The following is a 12,905-nucleotide window of genomic DNA, read 5'->3' on the forward strand; positions in this document are numbered from 1 at the left end:
AGAAATTATGTCCTATACGCATACCTAAGTACATTATTGCTGTTTACTAAGAATAACCAAATATTCATAAAAAATACATACAGTACCCACAAATACTGAAACGGACAAAATCATAAGAATTTATTAATATAATTTATGAAGCGGTTACAGTGCGAGAAAAATGTACGAAGCAATAAATTAAACCACCCCGGGACTGACCCGTCTACAGCTTAATTAACTTTTTAACCAGTTATTTCCAAATGGAAAATAAGATACGTGCAAGTTTTTCCTATACTTTCTACATCGTATCTATAGAACTATATATTTTCTTCTATGTAAGTTATACCTACGAATTCTTTTATCTTTTATTATTATTTTTAAAATTACTTAAATAATATTTAAGTATTTGGTTATAAAGAATTTTTTTTCATAATAATTAATTAACATCAATCATCATCACCATGATCAACGTATTGCTAGCCCACAAATGAGTACAGATCTCCTCTCAGAATGATAAGGGTTGGACCATAGGCTGCCACATTGACCCAGTGTGGATTGGCAGACTTCACACACCTATGAGAATATTATGGAGAACCTTAAAAGGCATGCAGGTTTCCTCTCAAAGTTTTCCTTCACCGTTAAAGCAAGTAGGTACTTAATAGGTGATATCTTAAACTGCGCTTAACTCCGAAAAATTACATATAAGTGCCCGGGATTGAACCCCCGACCTCCAGAATAGAAGGCTACGCCTTAACCACTAGGCTATTAAAACTTTTTACGAAGATTTACCTAACTAAAAAAATTAAAAATAATTATGGTATTCCAAACAGAACCTGTGATTAATTGGCAAAAGTTGTATGCTTCTGCCAAAGCGTCTACTTTCAGGTATTAAAAAAATCTGTGATGCGATATCGTGGTATAACAGTGGTATATCTCACAGCTTGTTAGTGCTGTCATATGATCTATCTCATTTGTCAGTTTCATTCGCGTATACAAAAGCGAAAAATTGGGCAATATCGCGAAAATGTTGGTAATATTGCACCTGTCCGTTAATCTTGACATGGGACGACTAGTATGTATCATCTTGACGTTGTGAGTGAATTTATGTCGCTTGAATAAATAATCACGACCTTTTGTCGACGGTACGTACCTACATGTTTGAATAATAAAAAAAGATATTGTACCTAATTAAAGCTGCGTCTACGCTTGGCTAGCAAACACGAACTAAAACTTGCGTAGTATAGAGTGTAGACGGATGGTTCGCGTGTAAATTGTACGCAAAAGAGTGTGTAGTAATATCGCGCGGGCGAGTCGAACGTCTGACGTTTATAGTACGCGACATATTTAGACAAGGTCTGAAGCCTTGAATAACTCATTTTTGAAAAATTGAGCGATACAAAATAATTATGAAAGCACAAATACGCGTTTCGCCGTGCGTCGATTCATTTGGTGTTGTTGTTAATAATAATAATTGATTGTTTTTCCTCACTTGGGTGCTATACCTACATTACGCAGTGGAGATAACGTCGGTACAATATTTAGAAAAGTCGTGTTTCTTTGCTTGGATTTTCTTGCAAAAAGTAGATACTATATAATATTATATAAGACTGAAATACACAGTATGGCTTACAAGGAACCAAAAGCTTAATTTGCTATAATCCGCCAAACCAACGAAATCTGTATGGTACGCAGCACCACACAAATTCCAACACCACTCGACGCGCGTTTCGCCCCGACACCGGAGCATCCTCAGGAGATGTAGACGCAAGCTTTGCAATTAGACATTGTAATTATAGCAAATTAAGCCTTTGGTTCCTTGTATATCATGGACTTCCGCAAAATAACGCCTGCTTCTATAATACAGTATGGCTTGACAAAAGTCTAGAGGCTGGCACAAAAGCATGTTAATTTGAAACAGATACTAGGTACGTATAGCAGATATAAGATTTGTAATGCAACTATCGGAAATCAAGATGGCTGTATGACTCTCCGTAATAGGTTTTGTAATATAAATACTATGTCGTCTACTTTACATATTTTTAGATATCATCTCGAAGTTGGGAATAATCTCAGGTTTGCAACCCCGCCACGTATAATTTTCATAAAGTAGAGGATTACCATAGTATTAGATTCTAGCGCGTAAAATGTTCGAAGCACGGTCGGACATCGTGGGTTTAAGTTGTTCGAATAGATACTAATACAATTTGTAAATAAAGGCTCGTTATTTAACTTTTTAACAATTTTGACTCGTCTAAGATCTGTCTGAAGAGAGAATTATAAGAGTGCGACTCGTAGCTTTAGTATCAAGTTTACATAATTAAGTAATTATCACCACTAAGTATTTCTACAAATTAACAATTATGACCATCAAAAGGAGTACCTACTTTGAATAAATGATTTAGACTTTGACTTTGAGTATGATCTAGATAATTATTAGAAGATACTTTACTCTATCCAAGGAAAGAAATTAGTATAGCCCTCTCTCTGTTACGTAATCCATATAAATGACAGAGCCAAAAATCTCAGTAAACAGTTGACCATTTCGAATCACTAACCAATAACAAAAATGTTTTCAAAAACATTTTTTTTTTAAATTTAATAGGCTAGCGTTTGGCTGCAATCAGACCTGCTAGCAAGTGATGATTCAGCTTAAGATGGAGCGCGCTTGCCTAGAATATGCCTATTCACTCTTGACTTGAAGGTACCCATATATATATAGGTACCTTCAAGTCAATATATAATATAGGTCAATATATAATATAGGTGGAAGATATATGGTGAAACTGATGCCGGAAGGGCATTCCATATCCTAGTGGTTCAGATTAGAAAAGAGGAAGCAGAAAAGAGGAAGCAAATCAGAAGAGAGAGCAACATTCGAAATTCAAGTCAAAAACGTATTATCGTTTGTGATTGGTTGGTGTCTCACAATGGTTAACACTCACTGAGATTTTTGGTTCTGAGCGCTATACTAACTTATTTCCGTGGATAGAGTATACAACGTAATAAAACTAAAAACACAGCGAGAGCTCAAATCGTAAAGTCTCAGTAACAAAGTGAGGGTATTAGCAGGATTTATAATTATTTTCTAAGGCCACGAGGCGAGCCGCATATATTGCCGCGTCGCGTGCTAACACCCGATACATCACAGCCTCTAGGCTTAGACGTCTCTGTTTACTACGCTCGGAATGCTTTGTTTACTCACAGGAACTGATTTTTTTACAATAGTTTATATGTCTTTTTTATATATCACACGACTTCAGGTGGATTCCGTTTTTTTTTTTAAATCCCGTGGGAACTTTTTAGATTTCCAGGTTTAAATAGCCTATATCGACGTGCAAGCTATCCGATATTTATTTGTAAACGATATCCGCGACTTAGTCCACGTGGATTTGGTTTATAAAAAAATCCCGTGGGAACTCTTTAATTTTCCGGGCAAAAAGTAGCCTTTGTCTTTTCCCGGGATACAACCCCTGGATAAAAGCCATTTTTGTATCTTTGGTCAAAATCAGTTTAAGAGATGAGCCGTGAAAAGCTAGCAGCTAGACCGGCACACTTTCGCATCTTTATAATATTAGTAATGGAAGTTTTAATGGAACACATGAGACATAAGATTTGGCAAAAAAGATACAGGGTACAGCACTCACATTCTTATTAAAAACTAGCTGATACCCACGACTTCGTTCGCGTGAATATAGATTTTTTTAATCCCGTGGGAACTCATTGATTTCCCGGGATAGAAAGTAGCCTATGTGTTAATCGAGGGTATAATCTATCTTCACTCCAAACAGCTAAATCCGTCCAGTAGTTTTTGCGTGAAAGAGTAACAAACATATACACACACATACACACAAACTTTCGCCTTTATTATATTAGTGTGATGTGATGTGATGAAAGAGTGACGAGTGACGAAGTGTGATATATTATGATGATATATAACGCCAGTTCAAGTTCTAAAATATTGTCTTCCTATTTATTTAGTAGCGAAAACTAAAAACAAACTGTCTGTTCGTGTTGAATGCAACGGAAGTACGTTGCGATGACTCGCCCTCTCGGGAGGCGCGCATTTTCAACGTTTCTCCGCTACGATGTTTATATCAGTTTAAGAGGCGACTTCGCCGATCGGAACATTTCCTTTCCATAAAGGAATTTCAAGAAAGTAACGGCTGTTTTGAATACAAGTGCTACGTATTTGGAATCGCTTTTCTCGAGCTTAGAGTTTCACGTTTACAAATACGTGATATACTAGGCAAATAAGACAAACGTCAAGAGATGTGATTATTACCTCTTTATCCTAATTACTAAACATACTACTATCACAGATACTTAGGTAGGTACTATTATCACTTAAAGAAGTGACACCTGACACCCACTCTCCTCCGACAACTAATCGTCGTTCGCAACATAATGGCACGGCTACTGGCACCACAGAGGAAGGAAATTTCCGTTTTCCTCTGTGCTGGCACTACCGCGCTGGTGTCACTCGGTTCTCACCTTGTAGTCCCCCTTGTCTGGTGGGAGGCTTCGGCCATGGCTAGTTACCACCCTACTGGCAAACCGTGCCGCCAAGCGATTTAGCGTTCCGGTACGATGCCGTGTAAAAACCTAAGGAGTACCTACCTATATGGGTTTAATGATAACTGCCATACTCCTTCCAGGTTAGCCCGCTTCCATCTTGACTGCATCATCACTTACCAGTAGGTGAGATTGCAGCCAAGGCTAACTTGTATCTGAATAAAAATAAAAAAACTCACGCGAATAGGAAGCACTGATACTGCTTACTATACAGCTCTATGCTTGTCCCGCTGGATTGGCTTGGCTAAGTCATCAGCCATATCGTTTCTACACACAAATCGTGTGCGGACAGGCCGGTATTCTGGTAGTAGTAATAGGTAATTAAATCAGTTCGCTTTATAGGATATCGGGGCTGTGCTACTATTGAACATCATTTTTAGGGAGGTCTACGGTAGGTATACAAAATTTCAAGTTTCCAGACCCAGCAGTTCGAGCTGTGCATAAATATGCGAGTCAAGCAATTTCTTCTTAATAGAGGAACGTATAGGTATTTTTCTTTTCATTCAGAAAAGTTGTAGACAAATACGTTTCCTGCGAAACTTTTTGTAGTATAGTAAATCTCCTCGTTAGAAAAATAAGTGCATTTGTTTGCTGCGCTCCATTATTGGGGCTATAAATAGTACTACGTACATTTAAAATGTAAAGAAATAAAGGAACAAGGATTTTCAGTTGAATATTAGAATACAATCATGACTTTTAAAGGATTTGCCTTTTGGAGTTTAATAAAATTAGCATACCCCTTCCAGGTTAACTCTGTTTCATCACCACTTATAGGTCATATCGCCATCAAGGGTTAACTTGTACCTATCTAAATTTAACAAGTGTAAATTAAAAATTTATAACACCCCTGACAAGTGAAGGTTACAGTAACTAGAAAAGAGCTGATAACTTTCAATCGACTGAACCGATTTTCTTGGATTATAGCTAAGAACACTCTCGATCAAGCCACCTTTCAAACAAAATAAACTAAATTAAAATCGGTTCATCAATTTAGGAGCTACGATGCCACAGACAGATACACAGATACACACGTCAAACTTATAACACCCCTCTTTTTGGGTCGGGGGTTAAAAAGTAGGTATCTGTATCTGTATATAATATAAGTTTACTTTACCAGCAGCTATTACAATATCAGGAATTCGACGTTGAATTATTTACGACGCTAGCAGTGAAAGCCATTATTGAATCATAAGCAGTCGTATTGAATGGCGCTGTTTTGACAGCAGCCATTGACTGCACTCCGCCACTCCTGACTGATGGCGTTCTATTGTGGCTATTGTTATTCTTCCTTTAGCTATCATTGCTCACAATACTGGCTTTACGTTTCTTTATTGAAAACGATTTTCGTTACTCCATAGTATTGTAAGATCTTAGTAGGTTTCCAGAACAGTCGCGTTTATTTAACTTTACAATTCTTTGAAAAGAGCAACCGCTGAGTTTCTTGCTGGTTCTTCTCGGTAGAAAAGGCATTCCGAACCATTGGTAAATGCTCTTGACGATTCAAAAGTACTTGTACAAGTCTAACTGAGTAAAAATATTTTGAATTTGAATTTGTTTTTGACGTGTTCATTCTATACAATGGTCCTTGATCCTTTAGGATACAGACAGTTTGCCAGTCGATATACTGTAATCATGACCACGGTTAAATTATATTTAGCACTCTTTATCCACGGCTTCGTTATTCGCGAATTATACCAATTTTGTTTTTTAGCAATCCTAAATCACTGATATTTATTTTTTTACTTATTTTAAACGAACTACTAATCCGTATCTAATACTTTAGAGTTCAATGCGTTCTAAGCAATAAAAATATCACTAGATTTATTGGTGAAGGAAAACAACGCGAGAAAAACAGCATGCCCGATGGTTCTCAATAATGTTCTTAAAGATATGTAAAGTCTGCCAACCCGTATCTACTTGGCCAGCGTGATTTTCATTCTGATAGGTTATCCATGAACTACAGTGGACTGACGATGGGTTGAGATTGTTTCTGTCAGATTTTTCGTGGTTGTAACTAAGTGATACTTTTCTGCTAAAATTAAGTACGAAATCAGCCTTAAAACCAAACAAGCGATTGTTAAAACAATTACACAGCATAAAGCACGTTGCACTACGGATTATTTTGTCTACGTAGTGTCTCAGTGCTGGAACACATCAGTAAAGTTATCAGACCTCGTGAAAAATAAGTTATATCTAATGTTATAATATGTTTTCCAGACTGCGGTAAAATTGCCATTGCCTCCAGGCTCCCCTGTAATAGGATCTGAAAAATAAATGTATGAAGACTATCTTCATATACTTAATAATAATATGTTCGTAGATACTAGATAGGTCTCGTACTTTGCTATGTTCTTTAAACTTATATAATTTGTAGGTATTTTACTTTGCTACAAAGCCAATCAGAGTCTTGAGGAGATGCCTGATAAGCGGAAAGTTTGTAAGATGGTTATTCTACTTTACCTGTATACCTACCTATTTCTTTTTTTAACCTCCGTGTTATAAATTTTTAATTTACACTTGTTTATAAACAAAAGTAACCACCATCATAACTTTCAAAAACCATTTTAACATTTTCTACGGGTGAGAAGGTATAAAAAATTAGCTAAGTTGTTGTTTATTCACGATAATTACCTCCGCAAAGTAAAACAAGTTTTTATCAACCACTTTTATGATACGACTAAAGTGCATGTTTAAAACAGACCTTATTTTGTGGTTATAGTAATTGTACTTTGAATTTTTAGTTGGCTTATAAAGTACCTAGAGTATCAGGTTTAATTGATAAAAGCTTCATAAAGTCGTTGTTTTATTGCAAATTAAATATTGCGATTGCAGACAGAGATGTTTCAGCCTGGACGTCGTAATGTATTGGAAGCTAACACGCAACTCGGCAATACGTTTCCCTGCCTGGACGAACTTTGAATTATATTATAAATCCTACACACCCATAGATACGGGTATTTAAAAGATGATTATAATCGTTCATCCAATTTGAGTCCTGAGTGTGTGTCAAAAACTTTACTAATAATGACCCAATGACTTAAGTATTTATAAATATCAAAGTTATGTGCTTTAGCATTAATAATTATTATTTAGTTCAACTTAATGCTTGTCATCTATATTTTTTGTAATATTTACATAATATTTAATTATGTGGGACAATTTTTGTTTTATGTAGTAATAATGGTGGGTGTGAAAGTTTTTAACGAAATCGGAAGCTCTAAGGAAAAGTCTTTGGGATAGCTACAAAAAATATAGGGTAAAAACTAGCTGCAGACGACACGATATCATAAAATCATCAAATTTCGATCAGACAATGTAACAGGTTGGCATAATGTTATGAGTCACATTTCAGCATTTTTTAAAATAAGTAGTACCTACCTAGTTATATGTAATTTTTTAATCGTTGAAAATATTACTACTAAGTAATAAGTCGGATATGTTTTTATTTAATTCTTAATTAATTTTTATTAACATTTTTAACAATTTAACAGTTTTTTGAAACATACGAACAACCGAAAAACATTACCCTCCTGATGCAAACAGATAAGCTTAGTTATTACTAATTTCTTATTAAAACGGATTTCTTAGAAATCCGAAATTATAATCCTCATCACAATGAAACCAATCTCGTACGAAAATATTTTTAATACGACCTTTCTTTATTCCCAATTTCTTCATATTACAAATAAGAGCAGCCCCGTTTATCTTGCTTCAGATTTGAAGTGGGGTCTATAGCGGTATTATCGTAAGAGGTGAACTTTGTACACCCTAGACCTTTTCAAGACGCGCACTTGTACTAAGAGGCGTACTCAGCTATATTTCGGTCATATCATTAAAATTAAGAAGCACCCTCCAAAATTGTTTTAATTATCCTTATATTTTATAAACATAGCAAATTTTAGACAACAAAGCCTTATTTTTAATTTTAAGATTTCTTATCAATATTATTGTTGGCATTTTGGTCTTCGCCGTTCAAGTATTCTTTTATAGTAGTAGGTAGGATGTATGTACCTATGCAGAAATAAGCTATAATCCGACAGTCACTTGGAGGCAGAGTTAGAAAATATCTTTTTTTTGTCACACTAATATTGTAAAGGCGAAAGCGTGTGTGTGTGTGTGTGTGTGTGTGCGTGCGTGTGTGTGTGTGTATGTGTGTGTGTGCGTGTGTGTGTGTGTGTGTGTGTGTGTGTGTGTGTGTGTGTGTATGTGTGTGTGCGTGTCCACAATGCCACTTGCCAATCTGCTTGTATGAGATGGTGGAGATTTTTAAGCTATAATTTAATTTTTAAAATGTCTTACATTAGAATTCACAGTCAAACAGTCAAGAAATTCAACTTTTATGAAATGCATTACGATTGTATGTATGTCACAAATTTATAACAGCAGCAAGATTTACGTATTCTTACCTGTCTTGTCTACCTACTATTACCGATTACCTACCAATAATAATTACCTATTATTACTTTATATACTATTACTTAACACAGTAGTACTTATTGAAAAAGACGAAAGGAAAGGTAACCCATAGTATTCACGTGAATAGAAACGAATTTTCCAACCGTACCTTTAATATTCCCACTTGTTACTTATGCTCTACTTAAAGGGGAATTACGCAGAAAAAGGGTCGCGACCCTACGATTATAATACTGCCAAGTTCGCGATGAAATCTAGAAATATGTAAAGTAGTCATATGTGTTCATTTATGGATCCCATTACAAGCAAGGCTTGCGGCGATCGCAACTTTACCGCAGTCTAAAGATAACATATTATGACATCAAAAATAACCTTTCTAACAAAGTGTTATTGCTTGGCCGATTCACACCAATTGCGTATGCAGCAAGTACACGTGACACGTGCGTAGTGACGCGCGTGAATCCGTAGACATAACTGCACGCATTATGTCTACGTGAATGTTCACGCCACCCAAGTGGTATGCCATGTTTCATACAATTCCATACATTACAACGCAATGGTACGCGCTACGTCTACGCTTACGCCACGCTTACGCAGTCTGTGTGAACGAGCTGTTAATGTGAACTTAACACATTTAATAACCTGTATCGTACAAAATCTAATGTACAGATTGCCAAGCATTTTCAGGCATGCAGGCTTCCCACGATGTTTTCCTTCATTAAAGCGAGTGATACTTAATTGCTTAAAATACACATTAACTCAGTAAACGTAATTTATTTGATTGAAAGTCCGCGATTTTCTTTTCAATACAAATAAATGCATATAGAATTAAAATAAATTGTAATTTGCAATGTTTTCTCGTTGTAAATTGCATCCCATATATTTGGTCTCGAAGCGATAGTTAAAATTGCCAACAAGAGTAAGTAGCATGTTAGCAAACTATTCTTAAACAGTCCGCTCGCCGTTAGTTTCCTTTGTTCCCACTCGACTTGTTACACACACCCTCCACTAGCTTCTTGTGCATACAATTTGCCCATTTTCCCCAATTTTCATTGAATTAAATTACGTGGATGTGGCATTATAGTTCTTATCTGGTGGTAGGCTTCGGCTGTGGGTAGTTACCACCCTACCAGCAAAATCATGCCGCCAAGAAATTTAGGATTCCGGTACATGGCGCGTAGAAACCGACCAAGGCTAAGTATGGATTTAATAAAACTACCATGCCCCTTCCAAGTTAGCCGGCTTCCATCTTAGACATAATTCTCACTTACCACCAGGTGAGATGGCAGTTAAGGGTTAACTTGTATCAAAATGAATAAAATACCTATTGAGTTTTCAACATTCGTTCTAGCGCATAATAAAGTTACGAATTGCTCATTCCATAAGACAAAACATAATACAAATTCGTGTGAAACGAAGTGTCCACTAGCTATAAAAGCAGGATTCACATCTGGTAAGTCACTTGTACTACAGAGCAAGGATATTATCTTGTACCTACTGTATTAACACTCGCAACCAGTAATTGACATAGCAAGTGACTTGCCAGACTTCTGCCAGATTTATTGCTAGTATAGTCACTTCGCTTAACAATGACAACACAACAGCTTTCTCATAAACTCTTTCAACCTCTTATCCTCTGTTTTCTTTTCTTCTTTGCTTATTTTATTTTATTTTATCCAGCCAGTTAAATATTTCAAAACATTTTTAGTCAACTGATATCCCTGAAAATCTTGTCTTGTGTATACTTCGTCCCAGTGTATGTATTGTTTGTATGGCGCAGGAGTTCCTCGAAGAAGATTTCATAAATTCAAAATATTTTTTCCTAAACACAAATTCTTGAAAATGTTTCAGTAAACATTTCTTCTAGAGTTAGATCTTTGTAAGATAAACGGAAGCGTCCGAAACCGGCTGGGCGCGACACAGTTAATTTCACAGAGTATTTGTCTGCCGCAAAATACTACTCCAGCCTCACGCTCATCTTTGCCTAAACAACGTATTGCTAAAATATTGCCTCTTTGCTATTATCCTACTTGTCTGAAAACATTTATTTCAAACGAGTGAGCCAATCTCGAGAAAATCTTCATTATTTTTGAAACGTGACCTACGGATGAGGCCACTTACATTTTTTTACCTTGCATTTTCCTTGATTTACTGACGCAATCATGTTTGTATTATAAATGGAACTTATGGTTCGTATATTATAAGATTTCAGCAATTGTTATTATCCGTATTGACTCAATTAGCTGATACACTTTATACAAAGTTATTACTTCTCCCTTCTTAAATGAAAGGCAAACTATAAGATAGCTACTACTTTTATAGTTTGAAAAATTGGCAGGTAGATAACTACCTACGAGTATGTTATGGCTTTTTTTTGGATTCTACCTACTTGAGTGCACCGCTGTTTATTTGGGCTGAAGGAAATAGCGTCATTAGCTGCTCTCGTATTTCTTACGGTAGACATTTACGCGCACCTTAAAAGAGTTGCCGCGATACGGTACTTTACTACTTTAGAAATCCGCAGTCGTTGTAATTACTAATTTTACCTACTTATGCTAAATAATTATTATAACTCGTGTTTTTTCTCGCCTTGCAACATCACACAACGGGTATGACATCTCTATTTTGGAAGTAAGTAGGTTTTTGACTACGATCTCACCTAGCTAACTAAGTGCGGCTGGCGCCTCGTCCTTTCAAAATCACTTCACAAGTCCTCGGCTTCGTCTCGACCTTCCAATATTACTCGGCCAGTAATCGCTTTATTTCAGGCCTGGACTGTAATGTACTATTACATCTTTATATCCTTTATTCCTCGAAAAATTACATCTACGTTGTGATCGCACGCTGCGAAATACGATGTATGTAGGTAACAGCTTCTTAGGTGCATATTCTCGTGTATAATATTTACAGTATCTTTTATAACGCACCTAAGGCTAAATACTATGATAGTCTAGTGGTTAAGACGTCCGCCTCCTAATCGGAAGTCGTGGGTTCGATCCCAGGCACGCACCTCTATCTTTTCAGAGTTATGTGCGTTTCAAATAATTAAACATCACTTGCTTTAATGGTGAAGGAAAATGATGTGAAGAAACCTGCATGCCTGAAAGTTTTCCATACCGTTCTCAAAAGTGTGTGAAGTCTGGCCAATATGCACTTGGCCAGCGTGGTAGACCAGGACCCTTCTCATTCAGAGAGGAGCTCCGTGCTCTGTAGTGAGCCGGCGATGGGTTGATCGTGATGAATATGTTTTTACATGTAATTTAAACATACTACACCTATTATAAGGTAAGGTATACCTATTTTATTCGTTCCTGTAGAGTTATAAAATAAATATAATGTTAAAAGACGGTGGAATTTTATAACCAGAACCCTACGCAAATAAAGGCGTCGCGCTCGGAGGATTTGCTTAAGCGATTTTCCACTCGTTTTTGCTCTTTTTGATCCTACGTTTACGTTCTACGTGAACTAACAGCTACTTCGTATAATTGATTGAATCAGGTTACTTTCGATAACTTACGACTTCCATGGATTACGGCAGATAATTCCTGCTACAATAATAATAATTATTCTAACTTTCAAGGCTAACCACATCTATACCTATTGTAACTACTTATGAATAATGAAAATATCATTATCATGATTATTACAACCGGTAGATGTCCAGCGATGGACATAGATCTCTTGTGTAGGTATAATAAAAAAATAAAAATAAAAAGAATACCCGCCTGAGTTTGTTGTGGGCTCTTCTCAGACTTGGGCGCGTTTGGAACCCTCGTGTAACGTAATTAATTATCACCATAACATCATTGTTTGTCAATCAGGAAGTGTACAATAATACCCAATTTGAATAAACGACTTTGAATTTGATTTTAAATTTGACTTGGGAGACGAGCTGCGACAGTCAGGTAGGCCGCATGGTCGGCGGGCGTTGCACTGCAGAA

The sequence above is a fragment of the Maniola jurtina genome, chromosome 6 (genome assembly GCF_905333055.1).
Source record: "Maniola jurtina chromosome 6, ilManJurt1.1, whole genome shotgun sequence".
NCBI classification, from domain to species: Eukaryota; Metazoa; Arthropoda; class Insecta; order Lepidoptera; family Nymphalidae; genus Maniola; species Maniola jurtina.